Below are 12,675 nucleotides of genomic sequence, written 5' to 3'. Positions count from 1 at the left end.
TCCTAGTACAGATTCCTGAATCTGAGCTCTACAGTGTCCAGAGCAGGAGGACAATATGGATGCAAGTAAGATCTTCCAAATTGCCCATATTGCTTTTTGCTTTAAATTCTTTTAACCTGACCTTAATATGCTCAGACAAATACATTTCAATGAATAATTACCTTAATTTTAATCCAACCTAAAACATTTTATTTATAGAATTTAATGTTAGTATCTCAGGATGTTAAGAGAAATGTGGCATAGAGGAAAGAAGTGTTGCATAAATTAGAAGTGAAAGCTGCCTTAAATTATGTTCTTGAGGTACTCGCTTTCTTCTTCTTTTGGTCTTTACTTCATATGGAGTCCCCCATAGTGCATGAAGAAATGTCTTGTTTCAGTAATATGGATCCATTATTATTATTATTATTATTATTATTATTATTATTATTATTATTATTTCAGTGGAGTAAGGTGAAGGAGGATCAGTTACAAAAGCTCTTGAACACAAGTCATTCCACTGCAATCCTTGTTATGAATCATACCAAGTGTGCTTTTAAGCTATATCAGGTTATAGCATAAAAAGGGTTCCCCAGGATAGACATACATATTGCAAAATCAAATGAGAATAAAATTCTAAGAAATTGCTGGCAAGAAGAGCAGCTACAAACTTGAAGATATTGATTAATATGGAAAAGAGAAGTCTTGCAAATGAAAATGTCTTCCATGAATCAAGAAAGATCAGAAAATTAAAATGAGAAAGTAAATTGAACAATTGAAATATAATTGATAGAAGATAAAATAGTGCTTCTGCGGTGAGCAGTTAGCAAATAGAATCAAGAATTAAGAGGGTATGTGATCAAAGATGAAGAAAAGTGTCAATTTAGGTTTAACAAATATGTTCTTGGAGGTTAGTCTCCAAGCATTCCAGATGTAGCTGTTTTAAAAACTCTTAGAAAATTGGTGTTTCTCTCTCTCTCTCTCTCTCTCTCTCTCTCTCTCTCACACACACACACACACACACACACACACACACACACAACACACACACAGAGAGAGATTCATTTTCATTTTCCAGAAAAACCGAAGAAATAATACAGACTCCCTATGATATATACAAAAACAATAACAAAAAAGGTACCAGTGCTGGGGGAAAAATTACTGACAACCTACAAAAAGAAATGACCAATTTAGAAAATGATGAGCCACAATTGAGGTAAGTGGCCCTGTAAGTTGAATAACAATTGAACTGCTAAGTAGAACATACATAGGGTAGAACTTTATGAATGTCCACTAGCGGAATGATACAACCTGCAATCCTCTTTTCCCATAGCAATGCTCTGTTCACCACAAAAAGCAAAACAATTTGGGAGGACTAGAAAACCCTCCAAGGCTGTCTCCCTCTGCCCCTGGTGGCACAGAAGTCTACAAGAAGTGAGGAGTGGGGAAGGAAGGACATGAAAAGAAAGCTCCAGTGCAACTCCCTGGACCATATTCAATTTACCAAGTGCTGCTAAATCTGATTTTTTGTCGCAATTGCCCTTTGCAAACTGGATTTGACAAGTGAGTTTCTCATCCAGAGCATTGCCCTACATCCCTGAGCATCAGGCATCACATACTTGAAAGCAGAGTTGGCCCTTGGTATTTACTGGGGTTTGGTTCCAGGGCCCCTGTGGATACCAAAATGTGTGGATTCGCGAGTCCCATTAAATACAGTAGCATAGCATATATAAAATGACAAAAGCAAGAGGTTTTGGAATTTATATACATGTATGAATATTTTCAAACTATGGATGCTTGAATCCATGGATAAAAAATTCATGGATAAGGAGGGACAACTGTAGAAATGGTACTGACACTCACATAACAATATTAAGTAACATTTGCATCTCAGGACCTACAGAAGCCAAATGGACATTGTTTTCTATTAAAAAATAAGGTGGTTTTGTAGCACCTTAAAAACTACTAAGTTTTGTTTGAAAATAGTTTTTGTAGCCTCCTCCCCCCTCTCAAAATGTTACATTTTCCATTAGGCACTTAAACTTTGTGAGATGCCTTCTTCCATTTGTGAGTCAAATAAATTAACCGAGTAAAACATTGTAAAGGAATTTGAACATTGTGTGTTTATTTCTTTATCATTTTTAATAAATATTTCTGTTGACATTAGTCTTGTAGAGTGTAAATGGGAATGCCTAGCAAGATAAGAGAACTGTCCCAGATTCTTTAAGTGGTACTTGTAGCCTAGTTATATTCAGATTTATGCTTTTCAGAAGAATATGCTTTGACTGCAGTTTTTCCCTTTATATAATAAATGGCAATTTTCTCTGGATTAAGAAAGAGAAAGCTTAGCAAAACATAACATTTATTAGAGGAACATTGCAGTTAGTTGCAACACAACAATACATGATAAATGGGGAAAAAATCAAAGCATCCAAAAATCAAATGTTCTCCAGAAAATGATTTGACTAGATGGCTAGAAGACCATTTCTTCCCATGTGAAACTTCTTGTGAAGATATTTCTCAGAGTCCATTTTGTATGTCACATCAGCAAGTAAGTATGTACATCTTCCATTTAGTATGTTTACATCAAATACAGACACAACTGTGTTAGACTGTGATATTTAATTGTATTAACATAACAAAATGGGCAGGTAGGGTATCTTTTTATTTGTAAATATATGATATATCTAAGTTTAAAAGCTAATTTTTAAAAACCCAGTAAACAAGTTTATGTTGGTGACACCATGGCACCACTATAAGATGAAAGGCCATTCCTGGACCACAGTCCTCCAGTAGGCCAATCAATGAGTTTCTCAGTGACAGTAACCTAACTATGGATTTTGCTTCTGACTTTTTTTCAGTTGCTGATGGGTTTTACTCAGATTTTTTCCTCCACATTGTAGTATTTTACATGCATTAGCTCAGCACTCTGTTTTTATTATTTTCTGTTCACAAATCTGTGATGCTTTTACATTTTTAGACTGTGTACCTTTTCATTGTAAATCACATTGGAATTCTATTTGGGATGAAAGAAAACTTACAAATAATGAATTAAAATATAAATACAAGTACTTTATTCTTAAAAGGGATTTCCCATCCCAAGAAGCTTATATTTGATTATGAGGAGCTTAACCTTATGCCAGGCAGAGTACAGCCCTGCTCAACGCAGCACCCAATGCAGCACCCTCCAAATGTTTTGGAACTATAGCACCTAAAATATTTGTGATCTCAACATGGTCAACACATCTGGACAGTGCTAGTTGAGTAGCATATAGTTCTAGAAATGTATATGTGAAATAAACATTCTTCAGCATGAAATATGGCCCTATATCCAATGTCACACGGATGGGCTTTTCAGTGCCAGGGTAATACATATTTCTTTCCCTTTTCTGTCTTCTCAGCATTGCAGAGAGATTATCTTCAGGGAGTTTCCCAGCCTTTGGGAACAGGTTTTGGGGTGCACAAGGGACTGCAGTGGACAAGGGAGATTACACTCTCCCAATACTACTGATGGAAACATTTCTATTAAGTGGTTATTTTTGTTGAAATCATCCTTGGAGTCTAGATCAGTACATGTATTTACTAAAGAAGGGCATTTTCTTGTGCTTATACAGGTTGAGTCTCCCTTACCCAAAATGTTTGGGACAAGGAGTGTTTTGAATTTCAGGTGGGCTTTGTGTTTTGTTTTGTTTTGTTTTGTTTTTTTGAATATTTGCATATATACAATGAGATATCTTGGAGATGGGACCCAAGTTTAAACACAAAATTCATTTATGTTTCGAATACACCTTATACACATTGTCTGAAGTTAATTTTATACATAATATATTGAAATAATTTTGTGCATGAAAAAGTTTGTGCACATTGAATTCACAAAGCAAAAGTGTCACTTATATCAGCCACCCATGAGAACAAGGTTGGGTTTTGGAATATTTTGAATTTCCAGCTAATGGTTACTCAACCAGCGATATAGTATGTTAACAATGTATGTGTTTATAATACTGCTAGTGTGCATCCAAATCTATATCTTTTAAAAACCACAAAGTCAGTTGTACATAGTTACAGGGAGGGATGCACACACTGCTTTTGTGATTACAGGGATATTTAAATTTTGCTCTCAAATATCCTTATAGTTTTTCTTTTAAGAAATAAATGATACAAAATTGTTATTACTAGGTGTAAACGAAAGGTACACAAGAGCCAGTGTGTTGTAGTCATTTGGATGTTAGACTGGGACACTGGGAGACCAGGGTCTGAATCCTCACTCTGCCATGGAAACCCACTGAGTGACCTTAGGCAAACCATTCTTGCTCACCCTCGGAGGAAGGCAATGGCAAACCTCCTGTGATCAAATCTTGCCAAGAAAACTGTATGATAATTTCACCTTAGGGCCACCATCAGTCAGAAATGACTTGAAGGCACATAACAACAAACAGAATTATCATTTGGCCTTTAGCATCACAAACTGCAAGCGAAATAGAAAGCATTTCCTTTTCTAGTTTATTTGTTCTTTCTAACCTTTGCTCTTGCCTTATGTTAAACAGGAAACATATCAGACAGCGTGTAACAGTCAATAGCATTTCTCCCTTTTACTCAGTTATCGGCAAAGTTTAAAGCTAGCAGTCCCTCATTTGTTGTAAGAAGCTTAACCACTCGTGGAGCTTAGGCTTCCCTCCTGCTCAATATCAAAAGCTACTGCCATAATCTCTAGCACCAGCACCACAGAGAATTTACTAATCCTGACCCTCCAACTGAGCTAATATGCTGCAGCACTTTTGTGTCTCCTGTTGCTGAGAATTGCCTAAAGTGCTCATTGATTAGAGCATTCTGTTTTCTGGGATAGGAGCAGGAGATTCCACAATTATTAACCATCAGTATTAAATGATACACAATAGTTACTGAGCAGGTGTACAAATATTTTGATTTCAACCAATCATTGCTAAGAATTCCAGGCATGCATTGATTAGCATTTTGTGGTACTCCCTCAATCTAGTCCAAAATATACATTGTACACATAATTCAGAGGAGTCCTGGTTTTAAAGATGTTGACTTGTCAATATATGGTATGCTTCAAATAATCCAGAACGCTGCAGCCACACTATTGAACAGAGCCAATGATAGAGTGTGTGTGTCTCCCTTGTAATAACAGATTCACTAGTCACCAGCATATTTCTCAGAATTATTCAAGGTGTTGGTTATGAACTGTACAGTCCTAGGATCAATCTGTATGAAAGATTACATTATCCCCTATGAGCCAGCCTCAATTTTGAGATCCTTATGTGGTCTTTTGCTCTATCACACACAAGCCATGGTTGATGGAAGTGTAAAAAAAGGCTTTCTTAATGGCTGTCCACAGACTCTAAAAATCCCTACCAAGGCAGATCAGGAGAATTTCATTGTCATTACCCTTCTGCTGGTGGAAAATAGCCTTCTGCTAACATTTTTAGGCTTTGCCTTTCATATTTGCTGAATTTGGTTTTAATTGGTGGGTGGTGTTTAATTTTGTACTGTTGTGTTGTAATTGTGCTCTTAGTTAATGGGCTTATGGTTTATGTTTTCATGTTTTAATTACAGTTTTGAATTTTATAGGTATTTATAATATTGCTGGCCATTTTGAGCATTATTTTAAATAGAAAGTCAGAATAATGGACTGTTCCAGCATCTTCAAAGCTATCTGGGCCAATTAGTGACCGTCTTGGTGCATAGGGAATAGAGATGCATCTAAGCATTCTCCAGCAGACAAAGTCCCATTGCTTCCTTGCATGACTTTTGAAAAGTTAAATTCAATTGTGCAAGGAAAGATTTCCATTATTAGATTCTGACCTTGTATTAAAAGTCCTAAATCCCACAGCAAACCTGACTAGTGTGCATAATGGCTTGGGAACTCTGTCAGTTTTAAAAAGTGATGATTTTAAGTTCTGATCGATGACACTTTTGACAATTATGAAATATGCTACAAGATTTCCCCAGCTATTCCCTTTTTTCAAGGTACAGTTTCCTACACTTTTAAATTCTAGTTTTACTGAAGAAGGGACTGTGCATAGGGAACATGTATCAATACCTAGGCAGAGGAGATAATTACCAACAACAACAGCAACAACCTATTTGTTCTTTCAGTGTAAAGAACAAATTTTCTAGTGTGTACAAGGCCAGCTTTGTCCCATCCCAAACAATTTCCTTTTTCTCCTTAAATGCTTTTACGGTGGTACTGACAACTGAACAATGAGGATGAAGTCCCAAATTAAAGAACAGAATACACTGATTTGACAAAGGTGAAGAATTGTGTGGGACAGACATTTGGCCAAAAATAATTTGAGCAGTGGGCCAAAACCAAACAAAGAACAGCTTGGCTGTCAATCTTTCTACTTGATGAAATGATTTTGTGATAGCACAGCTGAAAAAGACATTGCAAAGCCAGAAGCCCTGAAGGCAAGAGAGCTAAACAAAGAATAGAAGTCAAGCTGATGATCCTGAGCAGGTGACTCTCAGCACACGTGAAGTGGTGCATGGGGTCCTGAATGCATGTCCAAGGGAGTCAGAAACAGATCCATTCTACAAAACTAATTTGTTTCCATTTCATAATAGCCTAGGAAAAAGAAAATCACCTGAGGAAATAGACTGAAGTCTACAAAAGCCCATGCTACCAACTTATTTCTTTCAGTTAGTCTCAAAAGTGATCCCCATTTGCAAGAAAAAAGAAACCTTTGAGAATCAGTGTGCCCTGTTTTTCTATCAAATGAAGGCTGATACTGCAGAAATAAAGCAGTTTGAAACCACTTTAACTTCCATGGCACAATGCTATGGAATTCTGGGATCTGTAGTTTGGTGGGGCACCAAGCTCTCTGAGAGAGAAGGCTAAATATCACAAAAAATTACAAACCCCAGAATTCCATAGCACAGGGCCATGGCAGTTAAAGTGATGCCAAACTGCTTTATTTCTGCTTTGTGGCAGCACCTGAAGTTTGCATTCTGTGTACTAGATTCATTACGATCAAAGTTATCACATTTGGCCACATGATGTAAGCTGGAGTAATAATCAAAGCAAAAGGGTGCAACACACAAGTTGCAGGCCATGTGTGATCTCTTTATTTAATTCTGCAACTTCTGCAACAAGGGGAAATGATTGAAAAATTGAGAATTATACTCCCAAAAGCCTCCAGGAAATGCAATCCATCTTCAAAACAAGGCACACAGTACTCAAATGCCTTGTTTTTAACCACTTTTTTAAAAAATCACTAAGATCATCTCCAAACACTTCTGGTTTCAGTGGGAAGGTTGTTGGGGGCTGTAATGGATCCTGGGGGCAATTAGCCCCTAGGTCCACTGAGGTTGGCCAACCCTAGATTAAAGTACTAATAAAGGTTGGGAAGAACAATCTCAACTTAAGATGTATTTGTACTGCAGAATTAGTCCAGTTTGGTACCACTTTAACTGCCATGGCTCAATGCTATGGAATTCTTGGAATTGTAGTTTGTTGTGGGACTAGAACTCTCTGACAGAGAAGGATAAATGTCTTTAAAAAACCCTGCAGTTCCCAGAATTCCACAGCATTGAACCACAGTAGTTAAAGTGGTGTCAAATTGGATTATTTCTGCAATACAGATGCCTGTCTTAGTGATTCAGGTCACTGTGTGTTCTTGGCCTAATGATTTCTTAAACTAAACTAACTCAAGAATACTGGGGGGAAATAACATGGTGGGAGGAAAATCCTGAATGTTCCCCCAATTTTGTGGGAAGCAAGGCATTGTGTAAATCAATAAAAATTAATGTTATTCTGAACTATAAAATCTTTCATGGCACAGCCTACTTCTGACTGCACTCAAAATAAAGTGTTTAGGAAAGACGATGCCACTACCTTTGCCAACATTTCTAAAGTAGTATTTTCAGAGTGTAGTGTCCCATGGAAATATTTTACCATGTAAATCTTAGATTAGGTGGTACTAATGTTACAGAACCAATGTGATGAAGTGGTTTGAGCCCTGGACTATGACCAGGGGTTTGAATCCCTGCTGGGCCATGGAAACCCCCTGGATGATCCTTGACAAGTCACACTCTCTGAGCCTCAGAGGAAAACAAAATAAAAACCCTCTGAACAAATTTTGCCAATAAAACTATGTGATAGGGTTGCCTTAGGGTTGCCATAAATTGGAAATGTCTTGAAGGTAAATACAACAAAAAATATAAAATTATGCAGATTAGGGAGATAATGTTTTCCATTTTAGAATCCTCTTGTTTCCTCTTTCTTTCTGAGATTTTATTCTTGAATGCTTGAGAACAGCACATATGGATTTCTAGAATTCAGCCCTGTCTCCAGATCTGGTAATAAACATTGGTTATTGGGGGCCTCTGGCAGAAGCCTTCATGTCAGTTAAAAATAATACAAGCAGAGAAATTCCTGCTTCACAAAGGAAAGTAATGAAGACTAATGGATGTTTGTGAAAGATACTCTCTTTGTTAAAGCATTATTACTCCCCCTGTTGAAAAGACTGGAGGGGAAAGAGGCTGCAAACAAACACAACCCCTCGAAAAACAAGGATGGTAGGAAAGGACACCTTGCTTCCCTTTTGGACAGAGCACAAAGCTATCTGGACTGATGCTCTAACTAGTGTGAGGTAGGGGCGAAGCTGACCAGCACAATACACCAGCTTCAGGGCAGTGGCAAGGGGTGGTGCTTAGATGATGCATGCCCTGACAATGCCCCCAAGCTGGCAGCATGCCACCTGCCTGACCACATGGCGGGCAGCATTGCCGCATGCTTCAGGAGCACTGAAAAGTAGCAGCTGTGCCAGAAAAGCCATCTTTTTTTGAAAACAAAAAGGAGCGGCATTTTGCTGCCACTTTTTGCACCAGAAAAAAGCCAGAGTGGGGTCATCTGGCTCAACCCTTAATTCCCTGTGTTCTTTGTGTAGAGGGCAGGCAGAAATCATCAACAACTAAATAAGTTTTCCAAGTCTCGACATTTTCATTAGTGGATAGATGAAGCATTGAAAATCTTTTGGTTTCTTTAAATCAGGGATGGACAGCTGTGGCCTCAGATGTTTTGCAGGGATTCCTGTCAGCCTAACTGATAAAGTGAAAGGTGAGGGAATATTTCAAGCTGTAGGCCAAGGATATTTATAAGGCCACAATCGCTTACCCTGGCTTTAAGAAAAGAAGAAATATGTAGATAATGAGTAAGAGGCACAGTTTTGTACTGGTGGAATCCAGACTTTCATATTTCTTTTCTATTCTGGTTTAAGAAAGACAATAAAGTTGTCTTGTTTTTAATAGGGAAAAAAAGCTTTAATGTGCATTAAAAAAGGAATTACAAATTTAAAATCAGCAATCAACTATTGACACAGGAGCATAAACTACATCAATATTCAGGGTTCATCTTGTCAATGCTATCCCTATTTTTTTTCTAATTGGACCAGTTATTCTCAAGATTAGAATGGGTACCATTGGTCACATAACTGATCCCTTTAAATCTCCACTCTGTCAGCTCTTATTAGCTCAAATTTAGCTCATAAATAACAAAGGCAGTAGCTTATTCTACCATTTGTTGAGTGAAACATTTTTAGTTACTGACACGTCAACTTAGGCTGCTGTCCAGCAGGAGGTAAGCAGATTTTGAGAATGTAATTTGTCATCTCTGTAGTGTTGGTCTGCAAGTCGCTGTAGTGTTGGACTACAACTCTGGAGACCAAGGTTTGAATCCCCACTCAGCCATGAAAACTGATTGAGTGGCCTTGGGCAAGACATACTCTATCAGCCTCAGAGGAAGGCAATGGCAACCTCCCTCTGAGCAAACCTTGCCAAGAAAAACCCATGATAGCTTGCTTTAGGGTTGCTATAAGACAGAAATTACTTGAAGGTACACAACAAAACAAACAAAACCATTTGTCATCTCATCCTCAATGGATAAGGATACTAAGCCCAATGCCTACAAGTATTAAAATATGTTGGCTTGCAATTTCACTCGCTGCCTGGAAAATATCTGACCTTCATTCAAGTGTAGGGGGACATAGCCATCACATAGTAAGGCAACTTTGTCTTTGTGTGCTTGTATGTAGAACAGTGGTAATCTAGTGAAAATGTAATGATACAATTCAGTGATGATACAATTTAAAAGTAATATTTTCTAAATCAGTTTCCCAATCTTGGTTCAGACTGATTGCCAAGAAACATACTCCACAATTTGTTTCTCCTAACATAGATACCTTCCTTTATTGATGATTTTGTTATTTTAAGCTTTTGCTCCAATACCTTTCTAGCTCCTCACTTTTGTCATATTCAATATTCACAAGAATGTCATATATTTTACCTGACAGATTTCTCAAGCTCTTACTTTCAGCTGGCAGAATCATTATTTCATATTGGGTTAATGGTCTCTGGGTTTGTTTTTAAACTTTAAGAACTGGATAAAAAAACATAATTTGCTGTAAAATGAAATCAGTTTGAAAGAATTCCTAATAATTGGATTTCTTTTTAATCTGCTCCCTTCTTTTTTTCTTTGTTTGTTTTGTTTTGTTTTGTTTTGTTTTGTTTTGTTTTGTTTTTTGGAGGGGGGTGTTGTTGTTTTGGTATTCCATTATACAGAAACTTATATATACCATTTGACACTGGTTTTTATTCTTTCATCATTGTTAATGAAGGAGTCAAATGAAAAAGGGTGGGAATAGGCTTCTATTCCAATAGTTACGTAACATTTATGTGTATTGAAAGAGAGGTTTATAATTAATTATCATTGTTATTGTTATACCTAATTATACTCATTTCAAATGGATTTGCTTTAAGTTGTTCTGAACTCTCAGGAAAATCTAAATATTAGAAAAAATGTATCTTATTTGTCTCAGGTAGAATGCATGTAAGTATCGTTTAAGATGCAGAATTCAGTCACTGTTCTTTTCCAGCTTCCTGATTGCTATGTTCTCTAAGCATTCTACAACACTGTGATTTTTTTAAAATGCAAAACAAGAAGCAACAGTGCTATAGTCTTTGGTCTAGAAAGACCATGCATAATAGTTAAGCATGCCCTAACCAGAGCTTACAATACCTACTTTTTTTACTACAACTCTCATAATCTCCCAGCCAGCATGGTGAGTAGCTAGGGATGGAAAAATATTTATTTCTATTTGTTCTCCCCAGAGGAAAGAGTTTTCCTGACACTTTAGAAACCATCTCATTATTATGACTTCTTGAGAGTGTTTGTCAAGAGGCTTTCAGGAAGAGCAAAGCAGTAGCAAGGTTTCTGTACAGCCTTTTTTCCTGCTATTTGCTGCTTTCAAATTCTTCAAGGGACTTCTTCTGCACAGAAATACACTGGAGGTAGGGGTCCTATACAAATATGTTTATGGTTAAAAATAATCTCTTTCCTAAGCAGGCAGTATGTATTTTTGTGCAGAATAACTGACCAGAAAATTTTACAAGATAAGAATACCAGGATAATACTGCACAGAAATTTTCATTCTCTTCACAAGTGAGGTGAAAAGTATAAGAATCATTCATCCTGACATATATGTGTCTGAGAGGGGCGGGGGGATTTCCAATCCTATCAATAGCCAGGAGATTCTGGGAGCTATAGTTCTGAAAAGTACCTTTTCTAAACTCTTGGTCTAAGCTAAGTAATTGTTGCAATGCATTAAACACTGAAGCAGAGACTGGGCACCTCCTGACCTGAGTGGCAGTTAATGGGCAGACAGAATATCACTCCTAATCTCTGGGTACTGATTCCTCTTATATCTCCCATGGGCATGTCTGTTTTATAAAAAGCATAATTTGGTCCTCTGGGAGAATAATACTGATCTTCACTTCCAATCTTCTTTTTAAATTCTGATGGTTAAGTTTTGTTTAACAAAGGTTTGATGGAATGCTACTTGCTGGTTAATTAACCCTCTAGGGATTGCAGATGTATATTGTCTTCCTAAGCACACTGTAAAATGCCAGCATGCCAATTAATAGTTTGTAAATGCTGTTTTAAGGTTTGAGAATGGTGGCAGAGGTCTCCAAGCAGTAGTCCAATTTCATAGGGCCAAGAATTGATCCCCTTACAGTATAAATTATGTTAATCCATTGTTTTTATATGTATATTTCCTCCCACAGAAAAACCAATATATTGCTATCTAGAAGCATGGGAAGAATGTCAGTGAATATTTTGACCTTTCATTTGTGCTGAGAATTAAATTGCTTCATATTCAGAACTAAGCCACGAATTATCTGCATATGGGCCTCAAGACTGGCTAGGTCCTGTTCACCTAAGCCAAAATTCAAAGTAAAATTCATCAAAGGGAAATTTTGCAATAAGAAAAAAAATATTGTGCCAAATGTTGTTGTTGTTAGCTGCCTATGAGTCGACTTTGAACTTTATCATACCCGTATTTTTTACCGTTACAGGAACTGGAGGAGGACGCTTGTGGGCGCATGTGACCACCCCATAACAGATTTTACTGCACACCAAAACGTCCTCCAACAGGCCCCGTTCCATCACCCAGCAGCAAGCTGACGGGTGCCATTTTTGCCTAACAGAAGTTCCAGCAAAGGACAGGAGAGACCCTCTTGCATATGTCCTTCGCTGAGCAAAGCATCTACTGGATTTTCTTGGTCGGTTTATAAATCGTATGGAGGTTGTGTTTCCTCACAGTTTCCCTCTTCTCTCTGTGATTCCTTTGATGTATGGTCATCTGTAAACCGAACCAACAATTGGCCCACACACTATACAGA

This window comes from Sceloporus occidentalis, unplaced genomic scaffold, assembly GCF_023333645.1.
Source record: "Sceloporus occidentalis isolate IW3139 unplaced genomic scaffold, rSceOcc1.0.p SCAF_5, whole genome shotgun sequence".
Lineage (NCBI taxonomy): Eukaryota > Metazoa > Chordata > Lepidosauria > Squamata > Phrynosomatidae > Sceloporus > Sceloporus occidentalis.
Note: the sequence above shows the minus strand (reverse complement) of the source record.